This window comes from Peromyscus maniculatus, chromosome 12 (genome assembly GCF_049852395.1).
Source record: "Peromyscus maniculatus bairdii isolate BWxNUB_F1_BW_parent chromosome 12, HU_Pman_BW_mat_3.1, whole genome shotgun sequence".
NCBI classification, from domain to species: Eukaryota; Metazoa; Chordata; class Mammalia; order Rodentia; family Cricetidae; genus Peromyscus; species Peromyscus maniculatus.
This window is the reverse complement of record NC_134863.1, coordinates 9,789,754-9,800,767: the sequence shown is the minus strand read 5'-3', so window position 1 is coordinate 9,800,767 and position 11,014 is coordinate 9,789,754. Positions and strand designations below refer to the sequence as shown.

Genomic DNA, 11,014 nt, shown 5'->3' with positions numbered 1-11,014 from the left:
CTCAACTTCCTACCTACAAAAGGTTTGATAAACATATGATTTAAAAAACAAATGGGTGGGAGGAGGGAGGACAGGGGAATCTGTGGTTGGTATGTAAAATGAATAGGAAATCTCTTTTAAAAATAGGCAGATAAGAGGTGCTGGCTAGATTATTGTTCATTGCTCAGAATGACTGCTAGTTGAATGCGCTGGGCATGCTTGTATCAGTCAGCATCCAATTAAAAGATGGAAAGCAGGTGTTAGGATTCTGTACACGCGCAGCTCAGGGTCCTGTGTCTTACGTCTTACATCATCAGTGGGCACACAATCTCTGCCTTAAAAAGCCAGACATGGACACTCCCCCACCTCTCTGTTTCCTCTCTGCTCTCTGCTCTGCTCTGCTCCCTCCCCCAGCTTTCTCTTTCACCAGGCCTGGTTCCCTTTCCCACACCCATTTTCCCTCCCAATAAAGCTCTAAAAACTAACCTTGGGTTCTGCCATGGCCCGGGACTTTTCCACTGGTAACCAGCGCCACCAACCAGCGCTGTTCATCCTTTCAGAAGGTATTTTTAACAAAAAGAATGTAACATTAGAGATCGCTGAAGTGGTACAGAGCTGCAAAGTTACTCATTGAAAAGAGAATTCTAAGCCATCACAGAGACAGTAACTTCAGGAAGAGGTTGATAAGGTTTGGACATAAAAGGAATAGGTGGAAATAATTAAAACTTAGAAGCTTGGAGGAATGTCCCACAGGCCTGGCATGCAGAGTTCTGAGACACAGGCCCCAGCTGGCTCTACCAGCATCTTTTTTTTTGGAGATGGAATAGAGCTGGCTTTAAAACTGGTAAAACTGCAAACAGAACTGAGCTACTTGTAAGATGAACTTTCTCTGCCAGAGGGAAGTAACAGTATCACTAGATGATGGCAACAGAAACAAGAAACCAAACAGAAGGAAACGAAAATTCAGAGGGACAAGTAAATCCTCACTTTCATAACTAGCTCTGCAGCCTCCCACTGATGCCTTTGAGAAACAGAGCCTAAATGGCTGGGGGTGTTTGTCAACGGTAGAATGCTTCCTGAGCATCGGGAAAGCTCTGGTTTCTACTGTGAGCATCAAAAAAAGCAGTCTAATAGGAAGTGGGTGGAGGAAAAAATGATTAAAGAGTCCCAGCCCCTGCACCAGAAAGCTAAGTGTAGAGGAGACAGCAATGTATAGTACTCAGTGATCTTACATCATTCCTATTAATCACCAACATCACAACCACCTTGTTCTCCACCCCCATTTTACAGCTGGTGAGAGTACAGTGTAGTCAAAATTTTAAACAATGTATCAGACACACTGAGAACTATTAGCAGCACCAGTGTCTGAAGGGCTGGCCCTCCCCATCCTGCAGGGCGTCTGTTAGAAAAGGATAATGTGTATGTACAGTATATGTGCCGTGTGAAAAACAAAGCAGCTGATCATTTACTGCCCGCTTGATGGCCAGCATTTCCTGTGGTCACTTCTCCTACAAAAGGGCTCAGGTACCCACTGCTGCTGCTTCAGAGGTCTGGGCCACAGCTACCACACACCCGCTGCTGATCATCCTTAAATGTCTCTGTGAGAGAGCACTGTCAATGAACTGGGTACTGCTACCATGCCATGCTGTGGATATCACTCTGTATGCTGTGGATGTGTTGCTATGATTTGGTTGATAAATAAAGTGATGACTGGCCAGTAGCCAGGCAGGAATTATAGTATAGGCGGGATAAGCAGAGAAGAGAATTCTGGGGACAGGAAGGCTGAGTCAGGAGATGCTGCCAGCTGCCACCATGAGAAGCAAGTTGTGAAAGATACCAGTAAGCCATGAGCCACGTGGCAAGGTATAGACTTATAGAAATGGGTTAATTTAAGATGTAAGATCTAGCTACCAAGAAGCCTGAGCCATCAGGCCATACAGTTTTAATTAATATAAGCCTCTGTGTGTTTACTTGGGTCCGAGCGGCTGCAGGACTGGTGGGTGAGAGAGATTTGTCCTGACCATGGGCCAGGTGGGACACAGGAAAACTTCAGCCACCATGCCACCCCAGGGGCCACGGCCACCTTAGCCACCCGATGGATCAGAATTAACTTGTCGGCCAGCGGACTGCACACATGAGCATCGCTGCATGGATGGAGAATAGACGGAGAGCAGCAAAGCATGAAGGCAGATAAAGGAGCCCTGAACAGGAGACGGCAAGTGAGACAGAATGACTCCTCTCCCCCACCACTGCCAAGCTGAACTATAATGGAGTGCTGGGCTGTGGAGCCAGCACGGGATCCTCAGGTGGCAGGGAGGTCATCCACATCCTTTCAGAATACCGATCACAGAAAACCCTGCCCATGGAACGTCCTATCCCCGATTCATTAGGAACAACTGCGCCTCGCTGAGGTGTGGCACTGGGAAAAAGCAGTCTATGCTCACAGCAATGTCTGAGAAGGTTCCCTGATGTCACTTGTCTGAAATACCGAGACTAGCAGTCTGTCCCCCAAACCTATGGAGACTGATATACATGGCAGTCTTGGGGGAGGGAAAATATCATTCCAACAGGGGCAAAACCATACAAAGAGCATAATGCTTGGATTTCATACTATTACCTTTTTAAATTTATCTAACTTTTTATTGTTTTTCTAAATTTGATATTTTACCGCTATTTGCAATTTTGTATATTGGTCATTAAGCTACTGCGTTCTGACTTCAATCTCACCAGAAAAGACTTTCATGACTTTACTTTTCTACACCCACATTTCTGTACTTAGTCTCCTTGCCTCTCCTTCTTCATTCACTACTTAAATATTGATACCTTTACATCTAAATGCCAGGCATGGTAGTGCATACCTCTTATCCCAGCACTTAAGAGGCAGAGACAGGTGGATCCCTGTGAGTTCCAGGCCATCCAAGGCTCCATGATGAGACCCTGTCACAAAAAAAAAAAAAAAAAAAAAGATTAAAAGCAAAATAGACATCTACAAACTTCCCCCAGTCAGTATCCACATGCTACTGTCTCTAGTACCACAAGTGAAGTGGACAAGTGTCTTTCCCAGCAAAACAAACGGCTGATAAATTAGTAGGGGAATCTGCAGCTCTCTCTCCCTAAAAAGGAGCAAGAGACACAAGTCCTAGTGAAGCCAGCACTCCTGGAGGACTCACCTAAAGCCAAACACCGAGATGGAAAAGAGGGAAAAGTTAAATCCGGGAAACATACCGGTGCAGAAAGCATACCAAAGAAACAGGAGGCATATGATGACACACTGCACCACAACACAAAGAGTGTGATGACACACTGCACCACAACACAAAGAATATAACACACTGCACCACAACTCATCACTAACAGAAACAAAAGTCACTGAAATGACTGAACTGTCCGAGAAAGAATGAAGAATACTATTGTTAGAAAGAATCAATGGCCATACAGAGGGCTCAAATAAGCAGATGAACAAATTAAGGAAACCAGCTGAGGACCTAGACAAAACAGTCACTAAAGTGAATGAAATGGCTGGTAACTCGGAATGAAATTCAAAAACATGGAAGAAGAACTCAGGACGGAAACACTGAGAAAGACCAAACAGAAACTCTGGAAATGAGACAATTGACTCCCGACCACACAACCTTTGGCCTACGGTCTGTCCTGCCTATGGAATGTCAGAGGTGGAGGTGGTGTAAGGGTGGCGCAGAGATAGTGGGAGTGGCCACCCAATGACTGGTCCAGCCTGAGCCTACAGGGTATTTAAGCTCTGGTTCATAGACCTGCCACATGATTTCTCCTCCTTTTTTCCCCCAAGATCACCTGGGAATGTTTTGCTCAGATTAAAACTGGTCCTTTACCTTTTTATTCGGCTTGATTTGGCTTACTGAGTCAACAGAGAATCCTACCGAGGATTCAAAATACTTGTCGGTAATCAATCTACCAAGCAGATGGAGTTCATCAACAAGCAATCATATTGATTCTTATATCTTATAAAGTAGATATAATATATAGTCAGAGAGATAAATGGAACCACTACTTATAAGTAAAGATTGACCAAGAATGTATAACAATTGTAATAATTACATACCAAATATTGGGGCTCCTAATTTCCTAAAACATTAGAAAGTATAAAATGTCACATAGGTCTTGACACAATAATAATGGAAGACCTCATACCCCACTCTCATATTGAAATAGGGCTTCCAAGCTGGGCATGATGAGCACACCTTTAATCCCAGCACTCAGAAGGCAGAGGCAGCCATGTTGCTGAGTTCAAGACTAGCTTGGTCTACAGAATAAGTACTATGACAGCCAGGGCTACACAGAAAAACCCTGTCTCAAAAACAAAATAAATAGAGCCTCCAAACTAAAAATCAATAAAGAAGATTGAATCTCAATTGGGATGTTTCCCAGATCAGAACTTGAAAGATAAATTATTTAATACATCAACAGAGCTTAACAAATAGTCCACAAAATATTTAATATAACAGAGTCCACAGTCTTTTCAGTGGCACATGGAACACTATGAAACTATTCACATTTATCTTAGTTTGCTTTCTATTGCTGTGATAAATACCATGACCAAAAGCAACTTGGGAAGGAAAAGTTTTACTTCATCTTACATCTTACAGTTCATCATAAAGAGAAGTCAGGGCAGACACTCAAGGAAGGAGCCTGGAGGCAGAAACTGAAGCAGAAGCCACAGGGGAATGACACTTTATCATCATAGCTTGCTCAGTTTTGTTTCTTATACACCCCAAGACTACTTATCCAGGGTGACACTGCTCACAGTGGGCTGGACCCTTCCACACTGATTATCAATCAAGAAAATGCTCAAACTACTTGCCTATGGGCAAATATGATAAAGGCAACTCCTTGTCTAATGTCCCCTCTTTCAAGATGACTGTAGCTTGTGTCAAGTTGACAAAAAAAAAACCCTCACAATTGACCCCTTGCTAACTTGACACATATTAAAAACCATAACCTTTCCTTTCCTTATTATCCCCAAAATCTCATGTTAATTTCATAATGCAAATTATAATACATGTTTTTAAAGTACTACAGTCTTTAAATTTTTCTTTAAAAAACACCTCTAGATTTCTAAGTTCTTGCTCTCTTCACCAGCCAAGGGGAAGAAGGCAACCCCATCCATGAAGAAACAGGAGGCCAAATTGGTGGTGAGTCCTCTGTTTAAGAAATGCCTTAGGAACTCCAGCATTGAACAGGACATCCAGCCCCAAAGAGAACTCACACATTTCCTAAATGGCCCCACTACATTAGACTGCAGTGGCAAAGAGCCATCCTCTATAAGCAGCTAAAGTACCTCCTGCCATTAACCAGTTCCCCCAGGCACTGGGCCAGCCAACAGCTACCCAGCTGCTTAAGCTTGCCCACAAGTACCGGCCAGAGATGAAGCAGGAGAAGAAAGCTGCTGGCAAAGGGGACGTCCCGACTAAAAGACCACCAGTCCTTCCAGCGGGGTCAATACAGTCACCACCTTGGTGGAGAACGAGAAGGCTCAGCTGGTGGTGATTGCCCACGATGTAGACCCCATTGAGCTGGTGGTCTTCCTGCCTGCCCTGTGTCGAAAGATGGGGGTCCCCTACGGCATCATCAAGGGAAAGGCCAGGCTGGGGCGGCCGGTCCACAGGAAGACATGCACCACTGTTGCCTTCACACAGGTTAACTCGGAAGACAAGGATGCTCTGGCTAAGCTGGTGGACGCTATTAGAACCAATTACAACAACAGATATGATGAGATCCGCCGCCACTGGGGAGGCAACGTCCAGTGCCCTAAACCTGTGGCTCACATTGCCAAGCTGGAAAAGGCAAAGGCCAAAGAACTCACCACTGAACTGGATTAAATGTACACTCCTAAGTTTTTTGTACATAAATATAATTACAAAACTGTCTTCAAAAAAAAAAAGTCTAAGTTCCCCTTAAAAATCCAATGTCTCTTCAAAAGTACAAATCTCTCAACTATGGGCCCCTTCAAAATAAAAAAACACATTTGTTGATAGAGTTTTCCGCCTTGCCCACAGGGACAAATCTTTGTCACCCGCCAGTCCCACAGCCGCTCAGACCCAACCAAGTAAACACAGAGACTTATATTTCTTACAAACTGTAAGGCCGTGGCAGGCTTCTTGCTAACTGTGCTTATAGCTTAAATTAGTCCATTTCCATAAATCTATACCTTGCCACGTGGCTGGTGGCCCACCGGCATCTTCACATGCTGCTGGTCATGGCGGCGGCTGCAGTGTCTCTGGTCATGGCGGCGGCTGCAGCGTCTCCTTCTGCCTTTCTGTCCTTTTATTTCTCCTCTCTGTTAGTCCCGCCTATCTTTCCTGCCTAGCCACGGCCGATCAGGTTTTATTTATTAACCAATCAGAGCAACTTGACATACAGACCATCCCCCAGCACAGCCAAGTGCAGACCATCTCAAACACCTGCACTCAAGCCCATGGTCCTAATCATCCTCTATACGGACCTGCTGGGTAACGCCACAAAGAACCCAAGAAGGGCTCCCACAGGACATAAAGAACATCCCACAGCACACATTGAAGACTTTCTTACTATAAGAAGGAAGAACTGGGCTGGAGAGATGGCTCAGTGGTTAAAGGCACTGGCTGCCCTTCCAAAGGTCCTGAGTTCAATTCCCAGCAACCACATAGTGGCTCAGAGCCATCTGTAATGAGATCTGGCGCCCTCTTCTGGCCAGCAGGCATACATGCAGACAGAACACTATATACATAATAAAAAAGTGCTAAACCATTCATAGACGACCTGCTTCTGGGTCGGGGTTTCGTACGTAGCAGAGCAGCTCCCTCGCTGCAATCTATTGAAAGTCAGCCCTCGACACATTGAAAAAAAAATAGAAGGAAGAACTAAGGCATAGTTATAAAAAAAAAAAAAAAAAAGCAAAGAAAACTGAACTCCAATAGTGTCAATAATTCAATTTCTGATGTCTGGAGCTCACTTATGATCTTCTAGACTTCAAAGGACTTGGTAAGCTATACTTCTCCACCTCTCCTATGCACAGAATACACAGCTTGTCCCACAGCCTCAGACTGCCTTCACGCCATACCTGCCACTGTCCTTGGTAGTCACCCCACAATCCTGGCATCTCCAATATTCTGGGGTCTCCACTGCAACTGAGTAGCACCTTTGTTATTTGTCTCTACTGGTCCCTCTTTATGGACTCTAGCCCCGTGACATGGTGCCAAGCTTTAGCTTCTCTCCACAAACCCTTCAATCCTGTAGCTTCTACGCTGCCAAAATAAGTACCACATGGGAGACTCTTACACATTAACCCAGAAGGAGCTGTAGCTTCGGCCCCCCTGGACCACAGCTTCTGTGCGCTGACCCTGAGGAAATATTTCTAAGAAAGTTTTGGCCCAATGATGCTGGTCTCTTGTTAATCACAGTGGGTTTTTCGGCCACCGCTAACCAGCATCACTTGTCCCAGCGATGAAAGCAAAAGTTTCACGTCAGTGGTGTTGATCAGCCTCAGCTGAGCAGAAACCACAGATTCTTAGTTCAAAATATCACACAAAGAGCCCCGATAGAGTCCTTGCTTCCTGCTGAACCCTCAGAAGCCAGGCCTCTCTTTTTCCATTGCTCTCAGTGCTCTCTCCCAAGTTGTCACAGAACAGCTCACCAAGCTTTGAGCAATAATGGGTTTTCCAAGCAGAGTTCCAAACACAGTCCTCCCCACAAACAACATGATCAGGTCTGTCACAGAATACCCCACTCCTGATACCAAATCCGTATTAATTTGATTTTCTGTTGCTATGATAAAACACCAACAAAAACCAAGTTGTAAAGGAAGAGGTTTGCTTAAGCTTACAGTTTACAGTCCATCATGAAAGGAAATCAGAGCAGGAACTCAAGCAGCAATCTGGAGGTGGGAACTGAAGCAGAAGCCACAGAGGAATGCTGCTTACTAGCTTGTGCTTCTATTATACAGTGGGCTGAACCTCCCACATTAAGCATTAATCAAGAAAATGCCCCCACAGAATTGCCTGCAGGCTAATCTGATGAAATAAACTTCTTCCTCCCCTAGTTTGTTTTTGTCAGTGTTTTACCACAGCAATACATGAACTAGTACAAAATCACAGGCATAAATCAAGACTTAGGAAATGCACAAAGAAAGAGAAGAAGGAGGAGGAGGAGGAGGAGAAGAAGAAGAAAAAGAAGAAGAAGAAGAAGAAAAGAAGCAATAGGGACCTCAGGAAACACACAAATAATTAAATACTGAACAATATGCTTTTAAATGAACAATGAGTCTTTAAACAAAGCACCCACAGTGAACTGGGCCCATCCACATTAATCATTTACCAAGGAAATGCCCCACAGACTTTCTTATAGGCCAATCTGATGAAGACATTTCTTATTTAAGATTCCATCTTCCCAGATGACTGTAGCTCATTTCAAGGTAACAAAAAAAAAAAAAACCTAACTAATGAGCATATCATATACAGTGACCAAGTTGGCTTCATCCCAGAAATGCAAAGCTTGTTCAATATACACAAAAAAAAATTATTAAATGTAGTACAATATATAAATAATCCTAAGGTCAGAAACCATATGATCAATTCAATAGACACAGAAAAGACATTTGATAAAATTCAATAAGCCTTCATGATAAAAGTCCTAAAATTAGGAATAAATGGAACATATTTCAAAATAATAATGGTTATGTATGACAAATCTATAGCCAACTTACATTAAATGTGGAAGGTGTGGGAATACAGAGAGATTTCTGCTAAAGTTTAGAATGAGACAAAGTTTCTATGGTGGTTTGTATAGGAATGGCCCCCATAGACTCATGTGTTTGAATGCTTGGTCCATAGGGAGTGGTACTATTAGGGGGTGTGGCCTTGTTGGAATAGGTATGGCTTTGTTGGAGGAAGTGTGTCACTAGGGAGTGGGCTTTGAGGTCTCAGAGGCTCAAGCAGTTCACTTCCTGCTGCCCATGGATCTGGATGTAGAACTCTCAGCTCCTTCTCCAGCACAATGTCTGCCTTCACACTACCATGCTTTCTGCCATGACCATAATGAACTAAACCTCTGAACTGTAAGCCAGCCCCAATTAAAAACTTTCCTCTAATAGGAGCTGCTGTGGTCATATCTCTTCATAGCAATAGAACCCTAACTGACCATTCATACTCAATACAGTGTTTGAAGTCTTAGTTTAAAGTAGTAAGATAGGAGAAAGACTTGAAAAGTATAAAAATTGAAAAGGAAGATATCAAATTATCCCGGCTCACAGACATCATGATGCTACACCTAAATGACCTCATGTGGAAAATGTGTAGATCTGATCAATACTTTCAGAAAAGTTACATGATATAAAAATCAACATACAAAATTCAGTAGCTTTCCAATATACCAAAAATGAATTTGTTGAGAAAAAATTAGGAAAAAAATATTCCAATCACAATAACACAAAAAAAGTACTTCAAAATAAACCTAAAGCATTAGCACACTTATTTCATCTACTTGTTACTTCTGTTCTTCAGGCAGATATTAAACATCAGTCATGGTAGTCTGCACTTTGGAATTATGCTCTCAGCAACATTCAGGAGGGCAGAGACCAGATCTACCTAGGCAAAGGGCAGCAGGAAGTCAAAAACAATCTTGCTTTGTTTTTCTTTTTCTTTTTTTCTTCCTTTTTTTTTGTTTTTTTTGTTTTTGTTTTTGTTTTTGTTTTTCAAGACAGGGTTTCTCTGTGTAGATTTATACCTTTCCTGGAACTCACTCTGTAGCCCAGGCTGGCCTCAAATTCACACAGATCTGCCTGCCTCTGCCTCCCAGTGCTGGGATTAAAGGCATGTGCTACCACCGCCCAGCTTGCTTTGGTTTTCTATATATATCTGTATAATTTCATTAGAAGAGGGAAAAACTCCTACTAAAAGGTAATTATTGTTATCTTATGTGTGTGATTTCATCTGAAGAGAAGAACCTGCTATAACAAAGTAGTTTTAGAATGATAATAGTACAGGTAAATCAAGTCTACATCATGTTTTTATAGAACTGCAAGCTAGAATTGTTGATTAAGCAGTGGTGCTCGTGGCTGCGGGAGCCATGCTGATGGAAGAGATGTTGCGGTGGCAGAAGAATTGTGAGCCATAGTTACCTTGAGAGAGAGAGAGAGAGAGAGAGAGAGAGAGAGAGAGAGAGAGAGAGAGAGAGAGAGAGAGAATACAGAAGGAGAGAGGGCAAAAAGAGAGAGCACAGAGAGGACACGCTCGCTTGATGCCGTCGCAGGCTGGTGACGTAATTAAGGACATAATCCTTACATCCCAGACTTTCGATTATTATTAAAAAAAAAAAAAAAGCAGGTAGATGGGAATAGGGGCGTCGTTTCTCTCAAAAGCTGCTTCCAGCTGACTCTTGGACGTCAGTTGGCTCTTGGGGAATGGAGAAGGGGAGTTTTCCGAGGTACACAGGCGTTGTGGAATGCTGTCTGTCATCCGTTTGCTCTGGAGACATGTATCCCTCTTGGCTGTGGCTGGGAACCTTCTGTCTGACAAGATGTTGGTGACACAGAAAAAATGCTTATAGAGAAAAGAATCATTATTATTTTATGTTGACATTTACCTGAGGTAGATCCAGCCTGTCCAGATGGATTTTTAAACATGTTAAGCTTTATCAGAGACAGATTATTTTAAAGCACCTGTTTCCTTTACTAGTTCGGCATCCAGGAGACAGGTGATCAACTGTTAAAAGCATCTCACAGTAATAGATGTTTACATTAAAGTTTCTTTTGTAGCACCCAGATGCTTTTGGGTCTGGGAGTATAAATACATTTTAGCTGTTACAGTTTCTTATTTGATGATCTCTGGACTCCGGTTCTGTGGTGGTCCTGTACTATTAGCTGAACAGTGAGTTAGAACAGGGGACTGGGAAGAAAAGCTTGTGGTGCATGAGAACTTATTTTTTTTGGAATTAGGAACAAGGCAAAGATCAGGGCCCTGTCTGTATGCATGTGAGAAACACAGGCAGTAGATCTGGAGTGAGACAATGAGCTCTTATCTTAGCT

General features: G+C 43.1%; 1 pseudogene; it reads left to right on the top strand.

Moving 5' to 3' along the window:
• Positions 1-478: 478 nt before the first annotated feature.
• LOC107402544 (large ribosomal subunit protein eL8 pseudogene) lies at positions 479-5,834 on the top strand (annotated as a pseudogene).
• Positions 5,835-11,014: the final 5,180 nt, after the last annotated feature.